Source organism: Oryctolagus cuniculus, chromosome 10 (genome assembly GCF_964237555.1).
Source record: "Oryctolagus cuniculus chromosome 10, mOryCun1.1, whole genome shotgun sequence".
In the NCBI taxonomy this organism is placed as follows: Eukaryota; Metazoa; Chordata; class Mammalia; order Lagomorpha; family Leporidae; genus Oryctolagus; species Oryctolagus cuniculus.
This window is the reverse complement of record NC_091441.1, coordinates 24,418,357-24,434,359: the sequence shown is the minus strand read 5'-3', so window position 1 is coordinate 24,434,359 and position 16,003 is coordinate 24,418,357.

The following is a 16,003-nucleotide window of genomic DNA, read 5'->3' as shown; positions in this document are numbered from 1 at the left end:
TCCACTGTCCTCCACTTACGGAAAAGGTCACCACATCTCTGATTCAGGGCTCCAGGGAGGCCCTGAAGTTGCAGGAAAGTTCAGACTGCAGTAATTTTTGTTTCCACTTACTATTCAGTCCAAGTCATTGAGGGAACCCTTCAAATACTTCCAGTCACAAACACTCTGGTCAGTGATACTGGGCATCACCTAGACTGACAGCTCTGGAATAATCATCAACTGCATGGTGAGTGATGCTGGCTCTGTGAACTGGAGGGGGCAGCCTTCTTTCTGCCTTCTATCAAGACTTCCACAGCCGCTAGGACAGAGGTTTAATTTGGTAACTTTTACTGTAAAGAGGGTTTTCACCTCAAGCTTCAATACGTAATGACCTACTTCACACCAATGTTTCCCAAGAGTACATTCAAACTGGACAAAACTGTAATTACAACTATTTTGTATTTAATTATAATTAGTCTATCTAAAATCTCAAAACAATCCTCATACATAATATTTCTTATAACAATTTATATTCCAATTCTGACAACTTAAACTACTTATATTAATCGATCAAGTATTTATTAAGCGTGTGCTTTATGATCATGCTAAAAAACAAAGAAAACATCTGTTTAAGTATTTTATAAGGTATTTGGAGAGAACAAGTATTTGTGAAATAAACTTTAAATGAGTATTAAAGTAAATTAAATATTAACAAATAAAATGGGAGAGGCAATTAGAGAATAGGATTGCATAGCACTTCATAATCTCTACATATATAGAATAAATTAAGAAGAAAATGATCAAGTAGCTAATATTTCACCAAAAAAGGAAAAAGGAAAAAATTCCAAGGGAGATGAGACAATTTCAAAAGTTTGTGTTGTATACGTGGTGGCTGATTCAAAATGACATATGAGCAGAGACCAGGTCTTGCGCACCTTACATACTACTTCCAACAGGTCCACTTGTAGGGAGCGTGAAGCCACAGGCAACTATTTTTTGTGTGACCCCTGTGTAAATAATTTGATGTAAATTTGTTTATGAGTGGGGCCTGCTGTGCTGTAGTGTGGAGGTTAAAGCTGCTGCCCATAGTGCCAGCATCCCTTATGGGCACTGGTTTGAGATCTGGCTGCTCCACTTCTGATCCAGCTCTCTGCTATGTCCCGGGAAAGCAGAAGAAGATGGCCCAAGTCCTTGGGCCCCTGCACCCACATGGGAGGCCCAGAAGAAGCTCCTGGCTCCTGGTTTCCAATCAGTCCAGCACCGCCCACTGCAGCTATATGGAGAGTGAACCAGCCAATGGAAGACCCCTCTCTCTCGCTCTCTGTCGCTCGCTCGCTCTCTCTGCCTCTAACTTTGCCTTTCAAATAAATAAGTTTATGAGCCTTTCTGATACATAGTGGTACAAAAGTACCTCAGAAAGTTTGTGTAAAACTAGAATTAAAAGATTGCTTATTTTGTTACAAAAATTTTTTAAATGTATTCACGTGAGGGATCTTTTTTTTTTAACTTTTATTTAATGAATATAACTTTCCAAAGTACGATTTATGGATTACAATGGCTTCCCCCACATACCGTCCCTCCCACCCACTACCCTCCCCTTTCCCACTCCCTCTCCCCTTCCATTCACATCAAGATTCATTTTCGATTCTCTTAATATACAGAAGATCAGCTTAGTATACATTAAGTAAGGATTTCAACAGTTTGCTCCCACACAGAAACATAAAGTGAAAAATAATAGATGATTTTTTTTAAATGATGATGAAATCAGATCAGACCTATTGTCATGTTTAATCCCAGTGAGAGTCAAGTTGGGAGTTGATAATTTTTTTTTTTTTTTACAGAGGATCAGTTTAGTATACATTAAGTAAAGATTTCAACAGTTTGCACCCCCATAGAAACACAAAGTGAAATATATTGTTTGAGTACTCATTATAGCATTAAATCTCAATACACAGCACATTAAGGACAGAGATCCTACATGAGGAGTAAGTGCACAGTGACTCCTGTTGTTGACTTTACAAATTGACACTCCTGTCTATGGCATCAGTAGTCTCCCTATGCTCCAGTCATGAGTTTCCAAGGCTATGGAAGCCCTCTGAGTTCTCCGATTCTTATCTTGTTTAGACAAGGTCATAGTCAAAGTGGAGGTTCTCTCCTCCCTTCAGAGAAAGGTACCCACGTGAGGGATCTTTAAAAACTTCATGGCAAATTCGTATTATGAGAAAGGTATGCATGGATTTCAAAAATTTTATACCAAAGTATTTTAATCCCATTTTCCACAAACTTTTTGAAGTACCCTTAGATAAGTATGAAATCTATACACAATAGTTAGAAGACAAGTCCCTGTGTGCTTGTTATGCACCCAAAATGCAGGGAAAGAAAGTTTGTGACAACCAGGTACCATCTCTTCGGGCTCAGATCTATGAGCTATCTCTGTATTTTACTGTCCAATGTGCCACCCTCGCTTTAACTTCTGTCTCCCTCTTCAAGAAATAGGTAGGAACATCGTGATTATTCAAAATTCCATGGCACTTTAGGACCTCTTTTATGGAAATAAAATTGATCTTCTTGCCTCAACAACTGCACAATAACTCATTGAATGTTGGAACATCATTACTCATGGTACTCTATTACCTATGAAGACTTGCTTCATATAACTCTTAAACTAGTCCCATGCTTAATTGATGATGAACACAAATTCTAGTCTTATCCAAAGTATGTAGGAAGTGTGAATTGTTTATTTTCTAGTCATGTTGAACTTACAGTCCAAAATTTTATAGCTCAAATATAGAAAAACATATCTTCCAACCATGTCATTTGTTGCATTCTTTATGTTGTAATCACTGCCCTCCTAAAATGTAGTCTCTTTCAAAATTCACTGCAATCCTGCTGTCCAAATATCACCTTTGAACACAAGACTGGAAAAAGATAATCCCATTAAAAAAATGCCCATTCCTTGTCCAGCACTGCATAGATCAAAGCCAGAAAAGTTCATGCCAGTACATCAACAGGAGGCAATTTGGACAGAACATTGCTCCAAAGGACTCTTTGGTGTTGGGGAACAGAGGTCTCGAAGGCATTAGAAGGAAATAAATGCAGCACCATTGGTCTAGTATGAAAGATATTCATCCAAAATGAGCATGTCAGCACCATCCTAGTAGTTAAATACCATACTATTGTATGAAAGATATTCTGCACAGGCTAGCAAAAGCAATCCTCATCCTGTGAAACTGCCATCATATCACAGGATAGGGGCTAATCCATAACACATTAGGAATATCCCATTAGGGAACAGGTTAGAGAGTGAGTGAGCTCCCAACAGAGGAATAGGGGAGACTAAGGACCACATAGGTCAGGTCCAAACTCAGGATGACCCCTCCAGACAGGAATGTTAGGCCTGGCCAGTCCTATCCACCAAATGCAGACTCACAGGGAATGCTGGACACAGCCCATACAACTCAGAAGATGTAACTCAGCTCCCTAATATGATGGACCCCCTGAGGCTTGGGTCCTGCAACAGGGTCTCATGTGCTCAAATCTAAGGACAAAATTAAACTCCTCTGGGACAGGCGTTTGGCCCAGCAGTTATGCCACTTGGGAGACATGTATCCTGTATCAGAGTGCCTGGTCAAATCCCAGATCCCCCACTCCCCATCCAGCTTCATGCTGAGGAGACCCTGCAAAGCAGAAGATGATGGCTCAGGAACCTGGGTCCCTGCCACCCACATAGGAAATCTAGATTGAATTCTGGGCTGCTGGCTGCTTGTGTTTGGGGAATGAAAAAGTAGATGGAAAATATTCCTGCTACAAAGGCACTCTCTGGCTAGCTCTCTCTCTCTCTCGCTCTTTAAAATAAAATGAAAATGAAGTCCATAGCTCCTCAGTTTAGAGTAAGCATTAAATCAACTCTCAATCCATTATGGTTTGATATAGTTTATGAAGGAAAAACAGAAATGATGGAAAGAACAATATATTCCTCTTCTTTTTCTTTGACTCATCCTCAACTAAATTGAAGGTTTGTTCTCATCCTGCTTACATGTTGAGAATACAGAAACTACTGAGAGTTAGCAGCTGGAATCCCTTTCCCCTCAATCCCAGATGGAAACCAGTCAACACTATGTGAATTTCTGACTTTTATCCTGTCAGTCAATGGCTAATCGAGGTTTTTATAGTGCTTTAAGATTCATACAATTTTAAGATATTTTTAAAGAAAGATGATGTAAAATATGAAAATACAAAATTAATTACAGGGAGCCAATGTTATGGCTCAGCAAGTTAAGCCACTTCTTATAATGCAGGCATCCCTTATCAGTGCCAGTTTAAGTCCCAGCTGCTCTGCTTCCAATACAGCTTCCTGCTAATGCACCTGCTAATGCTTGGGTCCCTGCCACCCACGTGGGAGACCCTGACAGAGTTCCAAGCTCCTGGCTTTGGCCTTGCCTAGCCACAGACAATGCAGCCATTTAAGGGAGTGAACCATCAGATGAAGAGCTCTCTGTCTGCCTCTCCTCCCACCCTCCATCACTCTGCCTTTCAAACAAATAAATCTTTAAAGATTATAAAACAGGATAATTACGGCCGGTGCCGTGGCTCGATAGGCTAATCGTCCACCTTGCGGCGCCGGCACACCAGGTTCTAGTCCCAGTCGGGGCGCCGGATTCTGTCCCGGTTGCCCTTCTTCCAGGCCAGTTCTCTGCTATGGCCCGGGAGTGCAGTGGAGGATGGCCCAAGTGCTTGGGCCCTGCACCCCATGGGAGACCAGGAGAAGCACCTGGCTCCTGCCTTCAGATCAGCGTGGTGCGCTGGCCTCAGCCGGCCGTGGCAGCCATTGGAGGGTGAACCAACGGCAAAGGAAGACCTTTCTCTCTGTCTCTCTCTCTCACTGTCCACTCTGCCTATCAAAAAAAAAAAAAAAAAAAAAAACCTGGATAATTACAATGAGGAAAGACAACAAATCACAAATTTAAAAAGCAGACATACAAATTTGCATATAGACACACTTGCTATCTTTAATACTGCTATAGGTTTATTTCTGAAAACACAGAAGTTATGGAAATTTTATTTTGTACCATCTTTATCAAAATGAAAATAAATCCCATGTGTATAAAATTACACAGACTTCATTTTCAATTACTCATGGCAGAGAAAACCTATGGATTGACAAGGTGTTGATGAGGACCTAATCCTTCTTTTAGAATAATTTTACATGTCTGATGATTAGGTTTCTGGCTTCATATTTTAAGCAGTTTCTTTCTTCCATATATATATATATATATACACATATATATATATTTATTTAAACTAAAATTCTCAAGACCAAGGGATTTCTGAAATAAAAGCTTTATGAAGCAGTTACAGAATCTAACCAGAAAACAATCAGGCCTGGGATGAGTTCTCATAACTACCAGCATTAAGGCTAAACGGTGGTTGGAAATATATCCACTGGACCTGTAATACAAGATCATTTCTGTAAGGAAAACTTAGGGAAGGAAAGCATAAGCTGCTTACAGTGAACCTGCACCAGCCATAGACAACAGAGATGGGACAAGGCAAATCAAAGACATTTTGTGGGTAGGAGCAACTTCATAATGATGAACACTCATTACTAAATTGGTTTAAGTGGTAAGGAGGATGTCATAGCACTTGGTGGTTACTCATCTGTAGTGTGAGTCAAAGTTTGTAGTTTTTGTATTAGTAATATTTTAAGCTTTATGATGTACACCAAAACCAGAGTGTGAGTCAAAGTTTGTGACTGTTTTTATATTTGTAATATTTTTAAGCTTTGTGATGTACAACCGAAACCAGAGCATACTCCTTATACTAAACTTTGTTCTGAAATTTTTTCAAAACTATTAGAAATTAGAAAAACAGCCCCATGTATCCATCACCTGGTTTAAAGATATATCAGCTCATAAATAATCTGGACTCAATTTCCATGGAATTAATCTGTGACAGATTTTTTTAAAACCATCTTGTCTGTAAATATTTCAGTAACTCTTAAAGACCACAGCTGATTGGGACATAAATATACTACCACTCAACAATGTGGAATAGTTCTTTTATTGGTTTGATCCATAGCTGTGAGCTGATTCACTCCCTTCCCTCTCCCCTCCTCCATTCTCTTGACCTTCTAATTAAATTTAGGTCAAGTCATAATTTTGTTATATTTTATTTATTTGACAGGTAGAGTTAGAGAGAGAGAGAGAGAGAGAGAGAGAGATCTTCCTTCCGTTGGCTCACCCCCCAAATGGCTGCTATAGCTGGCACTGCGCTGATCCGAAGCCAGGAGCCAGGAGTTTCCTCCTGGTCTCCCACGCGGGTGCAGGTGCCCAGTCACCTGGACCATCCTCCACTACCCTCCCGGGCCACAGCAGAGAGCTGGGCTGGTAGAGGAGCAGCCAGGACTAGAACCTGGCGCCCATATGGGATGCCGGCACCGCAGGCGGAGGATTAGCCAAGTGAGCCACGGCGCCGGCCCCCAGTCAAGCCATAATATCATGATACAACCTTGGGGCTTCACTTTTTTGTCAAGACACTGGTTGAATTGGCATAGAGGGAAAGGGTTGATAGGAATATTACCAAAGTCCCATTTTCCTGCTGGGACAGTAGTAACTAAATGGGATATTTGAAATTCTTGGCATACTATATAAATATGCTTCAAAACATCAAAATTTAATGTATTTCTAATACAAAATGCTCTTACCCAAAGTGCCCATGGTCACACACTGTCACCTGAGGGTCATTATATCAAAGGGGAAATTGGACTTGAAATAGTCCTGGTTCATTGAAAGCATATCTTACTATTGCAAACTTTATAAAACCAAGTCACCAAGTATATAAACTGCTGAGGCTTTTCGCTGGACCTTAGTATAGTCCCATGGAAGAAAGGGTCTCCGAAGCTTCAGCTTAATCAGCTTCTTGTTACTGAGATGTATGACTTTCTGGAGTAAGGACAATGATAGGAACTTCTGAGCTCCTACATCCATAAACTGATGAGTGAAATGATTTCAAAGAGACACATTTTGACAATTTATAATCATTCTTTTTTAGTGATGTATTTACTAACTTTAAATAGCAAGAATGAAATCAATTTATGTATCTCTGTGATTTGTCTTATAGAAATTATTAAGAAAGTGGGAACTGGAGAGGTTTCATCAGAAACCTTACCACAATACAGCATTGGAATATTGCCTTTTACCCAACAAATGACAGATTTTTCAAAGAATTTCCATTGTTTCTGGACACATTCAAGCTTATTTTCCTGGTGTAATCAACAAGAAACCACTTTAATTGAGGAAATCCATTTGAAGCAGAATTAAAAGGTTTTTTCATTTGTATGTATTGATTCTGGCATGTTTCTGGAGCTGCCTCCATGATTTCATGTTAAAATCAGGATATTTATAATACAATGGTCTTCTCTTTACCTGTTTCTATATCATTGATACTAGGTTCTCAAATGTGAGGCTTAATGCAATGATTTTTAAAAACTTAAATACATGGCTTCACTGTTGAATTCTACTAGATTTTAATGAAGAACTAATTCTACTTCTTCTCAAATTATTCAAAACAATTAAATGGGAGTGAATTCTCCCAAACTCCTTATTTGAGGCCACCATCATGTTAATTCAAAAACCATAAAAAGATATAACAGGGGCTGGAGCTGTGGCATAGTAGGTAAAGCCTCTGTCTGCAGTGCTTATAACCAATATGGGCACCAGTTCCAGTCCCAAATGCTCCACTTCTAATCCACCTCATGGAATATGGCCCAAATGCATGGATCCCTGCACCCACATGGGAGACCAGGAAGAAGCTCCTGGCTTCAGCCTGCCCCAGCCCTGGCCATTGAAGCCATTTGGGGGAGTGAACCAGTGGATGGAAGACTTCTCTGTCTCTACCTCTCTTTGTCTATAACTCTGCATCTCAAATAAATAAACCTTTAGAAAATAAAAACAAAGAAAGAAAACTAGACCATTAACACTGATGAACATAGATGCAAAAATTCTCAATGAAATACTAGCTAATAGAATCCAACAATACATCAGAAAAATCATTCACTCAGACCAAGTGGGATTTATCCCTGGTATTCAGGGATGGTTCAACATACTCAAATCAATCATTGTGATATTATATTAACTGAATAAAAAACATAAGTATTCCAATAGATGCAGAGAAAGTATATGATAAAATACAACATCGTTTCATGATGATAAACCTTAAGCAAATTAAGTATAGAAGGAACATTCCCCAACACAATCAAGGCAATAGTCAACAAACCCACAGCCAGCATCATATCAAATGAGGAAAAGTTGGGAAGCATTTCCAATACAATCTAGAACCAGACAAGGAGACCCACTTTCATCATTCTTATTCAATATAGTTCTGAAAGTTTTAGCCACAGTCATTAGGCAAGAAAAGGAAACCAAATGGGTACAAATTGCAGAGAAGTCAAATTATTCCTGTTTTGACATGCAAAAATGATCCTATTTATAGGGGAAGCAGAAGACTCCACTAATAGACTTCTGGACTCATAAGAGTTTGGTAAAGTTGCAGGATATAAAATTAGCATGTAAATAAATAGGCATTGTATACACAGACAATGTCATGGCTGAGAAAGTACTTGTAAGAAAGTATTTGAAAGTGTAGTATCATTCACAATAGCAGAAAAAAATTAAAGACCTTGGAATAAGTTAACCAAGGAGGCAAAAGACCTCAATGATGAAAATTACAAAACACTAAAGAAATAGATGACACAAAAAATGGAAACATCTTCCATGCTCATGGATTGGAAGAATTAATAGTATCAAAATGTCTATACTACAGAAGGCAGTTTAGAGTCAATGCAATTCCAGTCAAAATACCAATGGCAATCTTCTCAGATCTAGAAACAAACAATGCCAAAATTCATATGGAAACACAAGATACCCCAGATAGCTAAAGCAATCTTACACAACAAAAACAAAGCTGGAGGCATCACAATACCAGATTCCAAGACATACTACAGGGCAGTTATAATCCAAACAGCCTAGTCTGGCAAAAAAATAGACATGTACTTCAATGGAGCAGAAAATAAACTCCAGAAATCAATTCATGTATCTACAATCAACTCATTTTTGACGAAGGAGCTAAAATCAATTCCTGTAGCAAGGACAGTCTCTTCACCAAATGGGGCTGGGAAAACAGGATCTCCACATACAGAAGTATGTGGCATAGCGGGTTAATGCCCTGGCCTGAAGAGCTGGCATCTCAAATGGGTGCCGGTTCTAGTCCCAGCGGCTTCACTTCTGATCCAGCTCTCTGCTATGGCTTGGGAAAGCAATGGAAGATGGCCCAAGTCCTTGGACCCCTGCACCCACGTAGGAGACCCAGAAGAAGATCCTGGCTCCTGGCTTCAGATTGGCGCAGCTCCACCCGTTGTGGCCATCTGGGGAGTGAACCAGTGGATGGAAGACCTCTCTGTCTCTACCTCTCTCTGTAACTCTGTCTTTCAAATAACTAAAATAATTCTGTAAAATAAAACAAAGAAAGAAACTAGACCATACCTTACACAAAAATCCACTCAAAATAGATCAAGAACCTAAATCTATTACCCAATACCATTAAATTACTATAGAACATTGGGGAAACTCTGCACGACATTGGGATAGGCAAAGACTTCTTGGAAAAGACCCAGAAGCACATTCAATTAAAGCCAAATTTAAAAAACAGGATTACATCAAGCTGAGAAGCTTCTATACTGCAGAAGAAACATTTAGCAAAGGGAAGAAGCAACTGAGAGAATGGCAGAAATATTTGCAAATGCAATTGATAAGGGATTAATACCCACAATCTGTAAAGAGCTCAAGAAGCTCAACAACAACCACCAAGCCAGTTAAGAAATGGGCAAAGGACTTGAACAGGAATTTTTTCAAAGGTTGAAATACAATTGGCCAACATACACTTGAAAAAATGTTCAGGATCACTAGCCCTCAGGAAAATGCAAAACACACAGACACTCAGACACACAGACAGACACACACACTGCAGTTCACCTCACCTCGGATAGAATGGCTCTCATACAGAAATCAACAAACAATAAATACTGGTGAGGTTGTGGGGAAACATTTCCACTGTTGGTGGAAATGCAAACTAGCCCAGCCATAATGGAAGACACTGTGGAGATTCCTCAGAAATCTGAAAATATATTTACCATATGTCCCAGTCACACCATTCCTGGGAATTTACCCAAATTACATGATATCAGCATATGAAAGAGTTATGTGTACCCCAATGTTTATTATAGCTCAACTCACAATACCAATGTAAGAAATCAACCCAGATGCCCAAAAAAGGACTAAGTAAAGAAAATATGGTATATACATATTATGGAAGATTACTTAGCTATTAAGGAGAACAAAATCCTGTCTTTCACAACAAAATGGATACAATTGGAAACCATTTTACTTAGTGAAACAAGCCAGTCACAAAAAGACAATTACCATGCTTTCCCTGCTTTGCAGTAATGAATAGAGAACAAAAAAGTATGTATATGAGCAAAATTGACATTTTGAGAATTACTGTATATAGCCCTTGTCTCTATTGTTGAGGAACAGTTTTTTTCTTTTTACTATTTGTTGAGTTCTTTACATTGTGGAATTTTAATCTTATTATTATAAAATAAACTGAAAGTATATCATTGCAAAAATTAAAAAGAATAAGAAAGGATGAAGCGAGGGTAGGAGCATGGGTGAGAGAGATGGTAGAGTGAGAAATATCAATATGCTACTAAATCTGTATATATGAAATACATGAAATTTGCTCACCTTATATAAATAAAAAATGGAAACAAAAAAAGAATTAAATCCATCTGTGTGAGAATATTTGATTTTAACTTGTTCCATGTTTACTTGCAAAAACCATTAAGAAGGAAAATGGAAATAATCCTTTCAGCAGAACTAGCAAAGAAAATCCTATGCTGCAAATTAGAGTAAGGACTTCCAAAAGCAGCTAAGACTCTCATCTCAGAGGAAAATTTCAGAGGAAGTGGCACCAGGAAGACACAGAAAACAAGGAGTGCAGGGGACCCAGCTGTCCTTAGTCTCAAATAAACAATGGCTGACAGGAGTGGATGAGAGATCCCAGGCAACCAGCACAAATCTGCCTTTAGAAGATAAGGGCTCACCTTACAATGCCGTATCTGTATCCATTGACAGTAATGGCCAATAAATGACCCCAGTGCAATGAGATACGGATGTTAAAAATCAAGTTCAAGTGGGAGAGATCAAGAAGACATTCCTACTGGAGTTGTAGTTTATAAAATAAAAAGTCTGTCTTTGAAGAAAAGATTCTGCCATTAGAGGACGGCAATGAAGAAGATAAGGAAAACCAAGGAGATGAGACCCAGGGTCAGCAGCCACCTCAGCGTCGGTACCGCCACGACTTCAACTACCGACACAGACACCCAGGTAACCCTAAACCACAAGATAGCAAAAAGACAAAAGTAGAGGATCCACCAGCTGAGAATTCCTCCGTTCCCGAGGCTGAGTAAATGCTGGCTTAACATCTCTACCATCATCTGGTTTAGTCATCCAACAAGAAGAAATGAATATGAAATTCCAGCAATAAGAAATGAACAAAAGATTGGAGCTGAAGACCTTAAGTGCTTGCTTTTTGCCCATTGACAAGATTACTAGAACTATCTGCATTATCTATGCAGCATGGGGTTTTTATTATTTTTACCTAAAGATGTCTCTTTTTGGTAACGACAAACATGTTTTTTTAAAAAGCCTGTTTTTTCTCAATACACCTTTGAAGATTTTTAAGTTGTTTCATATCTGGTCAAGGTGAGATTTTTAAGAACTTCATTTTTAATTTGTAATAAAAGTTTACAACTTGCTTTTTCAAAAAAAGTCAAACTTCAAGCACATGCTAATAAAGGTCTTAAATTTTAAAAAAAGACTAAAATGGCCTCCTCCCCCTACTATCACCACAGGAATCTCCAATAAAAAGGGATCCAGGAAATTTCAACTCATTTGGATTTGGTTAACAAAATCCAAACATACAGAATCCATATACAAAGACAATTATATGAAAGCAAGCATTAGCATTTCCCTATAAAAAGTGTTGCCAAAAAACAGAAAACAAAAATATTCAACCATAATTTTTTCATAAATTTTAATGAATCAATTTTAACTATGAAAAAGATCACAACAGGAGATGACAGCCAGATCACAGGAGGAAATGAAATAGGAATAAACAGACATCAGGAAGAAAATTGGAAAATCATACAAATTTAGAAAAAATTGGAACATGAATTAGGAAGAAGAAATTTCATAGTAAGCATATCAAGAGGCACACAAGATGGAAATTAGAAAATTAACAAATGAACAGAAAATATTAATGAAAATTGAAGAAAGAAAATAACAGATAATATTATATACACTGTAAAATACAAAGAAAATTTTCCTGGAATCAAAAAATACTTTAATCAATATATTGAAAGAATATACCATGTATCATCAGAATTTAACTCAGATTAATCAGGAAAAAATCGTATGCTGGTATTATCAAAATAAGGGACTTTACCTATAAAGAAATCAGTCCTGAGACATCAGGAAAAAATTTTGGTTCCTCATAGAAGAAAAAATTTAGGTTGGCAACCAGCCTTCTACTCAGCAATATTTAATACAAAAGAGGGTAATAAAACCTACAAGATAATAAAAACAAAGTAGTAGTGAGGAAGTCTATATACAGTCAAGGATTTCATATTCTTGAAAGTATGAGGTGCAGATTTTATTTTAAGTTTCTTGCTCATGAAGAACAAATACTGAATTAAGTTTTGAACCTGAATTAAGTTTACATGAGTCTTTCTTCAGAAAACTTCTAGCAGGTCTTAAACTCAACCAAAAGATCAAAAAAAAATTGACAGTATGACTGAATGCACTGAAGTAAAAAATTAAGACTAAAATCAAAGATAGAAAAAGGGATCACAAAACGAACTGAAAATGAAAGTGTGGTATGACAAAAAAGAGAGAGACAGGATATAAAATTCACTCACTGTGCCCCACCTCCAAGGAATGGGAGTCTAGGTATGTTGGTCAAAGTCATCAGGAAAAAATTTCAATCAACTTCAAAAAACTTCAATCTTGATTCAAAGAATCAAGAGTGGAAGAATATGCGTATTTCAAAATACAAGTGTAAATGCTAAACCTAGACCCTCTCATTACTAATACTAAATGATACAGGAATGTGCCCAAATAAAGGTAAAGTAGGCCAGCTGAATAACTGAAGCTATTTCTAGAAAAGGTTATCTAAGGCCGGCGCCGCGGCTCACTAGGCTAATCCTCCGCCTAGCGGCGCCGGCACACCGGGTTCTAGTCCCAGTCGGGGCGCCGGATTCTGTCCCGGTTGCCCCTCTTCCAGGCCAGCCCTCTGCTGTGGCCAGGGAGTGCAGTGGAGGATGGCCCAGGTGCTTGGGCCCTGCACCCCATGGGAGACCAGGAAAAGCACCTGGCTCCTGGCTCCTGCCATCGGATCAGCGCGGTGCGCCGGCTGCAGCGCGCCGGCCGCGGCGGCCATTGGAGGGTGAACCAACGGCAAAGGAAGACCTTTCTCTCTGTCTCTCTCTCTCACTGTCCACTCTGCCTATCAAAAAAAAAAAAAAAAAAAAAAGAAAAGGTTATCTAAGGCCATGATATTAAGGCATATTTATAAGTAATCAAATTTAGAAAGAAGCATTCTAAATTTCAGAAAACTGTAAATTTCAAAAGCAGGCTGTATCATAGTAACTTTATGTAAAAATACACACACAGAGTTATTACTGAATATTTCTACTGTGTCAATAATGTAAATGAGTATAACTCATCTTTTAAACAGAAAATTTTCAAATTTGATAAAAATCAAAACCCTACCACTATGCTGTCTCCACAAGACATATCCAAAATAAAGTGATTCAGAAGTGCAAAAGAATGGATGAAAGGATGTGTCTCAAGAAAATCTGAACAGAAAGAATCAGAGGTTCATAAAAATGGCATTCAGGCAACAAAGTACTAAGATGAGAATTTTAGAGAGAAGGCAAATATAACTGACAATGATATTTACATATTTCTGGACAGGTTCCAAATAACACATCAACAACTTGCTGAAACAAACTACAAAAGCTACTGTAATAAATAACAACTGATCATCAGGAATTCCAATTCACCACTCTGTCAGCAAGAGTGAAGATGTCCATGCTTCCTAAGTTAATTAATAAGTTCAACAGTATCCTTATATGTACCAAAAAGGTGAGATTTATGGTGGGGGGGGGGATATAAAGACAGATTATAAAGTCTTCATGGAAAATTAAGCAAAATTAGCCCAGGAGATTAGTTTTAAAAATGACATTAGACCTGCATTTAGTAAAGCCTTCATAATTAAAACAGTGTGGTTCACTGTCCTAAAGGTCCATTACAGCTAGGGCCATGCAAGAGTAAAGCCAGGTGCCTGGTACTCAATCTCCTACATGGGTGACCTAGACTCAGCCTCTTGAGCCATCACCTGCCTCCTCCCAGGTGGATCAGAAGCAGAAGAGCCAGGACTCAAATCCAGGCACTCTGATTTGAGATGTAGGTGTTCCAAGCAGTGACTGTTACACTGTGTCAAATGCTCACACCATCTGTTTGCCTTTCAAATAAATATATTTAAAACAATAATTGTAAAAATCAAATGTAACCAATTTAGAGTATCTTGAAGTGGCATAAAGCCCTCTTTGGGCATTTTATGTTTTAGGGGAAACACATTCTGTCAGAGCTATGTAACTAGCTCACCAATGTTCTTACGAAATGACTAAAAACCATCATCTAATTGGAATATTTGCAGAGGCAAGGGAAGTTGGACTGTTTGTAATTTCACATGGTACATTATCCTATCCAATTTCTACAGGAACCTTCAAGTGCAACTTCTGAGTACCCTAATCCTCTCCCAGTTAATTGTGAAGCATTAGGAATTATGAGTCTGACTGGATTTATATTATGGCAAATTTCAGTGAAAACAAAATTTAGCAAAGGGTAGATCTGCATAGTTAAACAATGTCTATGACTCCTGGAGTTTATTCCCTTCACCATGATAGCTGACCAGAAACATGCACAGAACAGTATTGTATGATATAAAGTTTGTTTTTACTGAGTTGATTGGATGTTTTCTTTTACTGAAAAAGGCCTAATCAGTTCATCAGAATTTTAAAACAAATCTCAGACTGACTCATGGGTTTCTTTACCCTAGAAACTAAACAAGTCACAGGGTTAATCAGTTTTATTGCTTTAAGTTTTGCTACAGTGTTTTCAGATAAAAATATTCTACTGGTGGACTGTCCACCACAAGATGTACCTTGTAAATGAATAAAAATTTAACTCCCTATTTGTGATATTAACAATTATAAGTCTATGAGCATACTCTATATGAAATAACTATTGAAAAAAATAAATGAATGAATGGTAGCTGAGCATTTTTTGACCAAGCAATTCACTGAGTGCTTTCTAGTATACACATTATAACCTTTAAGTCACAACTCATTCTTTAATTAAAAAAAAAAAAACAGGTATTAAGGTTGGGGTCACCCAAATTATATTTTACCATGACCAAATTGGATATTTTCTTTGGTTCTTGCACAAATAAATGAGTGATTTGTTTATTTTAGAATGTTTACTTTTTCATTTCTCTGAAAAATCAACACTAATATATCTTTGGGAGCTATTATATCAAAAAAGTATATTTTCACCATCAAAAAAAGTCAAAGTTAGCTTGTTTTTAACATTACAAAAATTTTTTTCCTCTACTTTTGTTCATGTACATTTTTCCTGCTTTTGTGCTGATCATGAGCAGGCTAAGAATGTTTTATATCTGTAATCTTTGACAAGGCAATTTCACTGTTAGTAATTTATTGTAACAAAATAATTAAGGATGTTAGCAAAGATTTGTTTACAAGATGTTCATGGCAGTATTTTTTATAATAGTGAAAAACTGATAACCTGTGTGTCAAAAAAGGGTATCTATTTCAATGAATTATGAT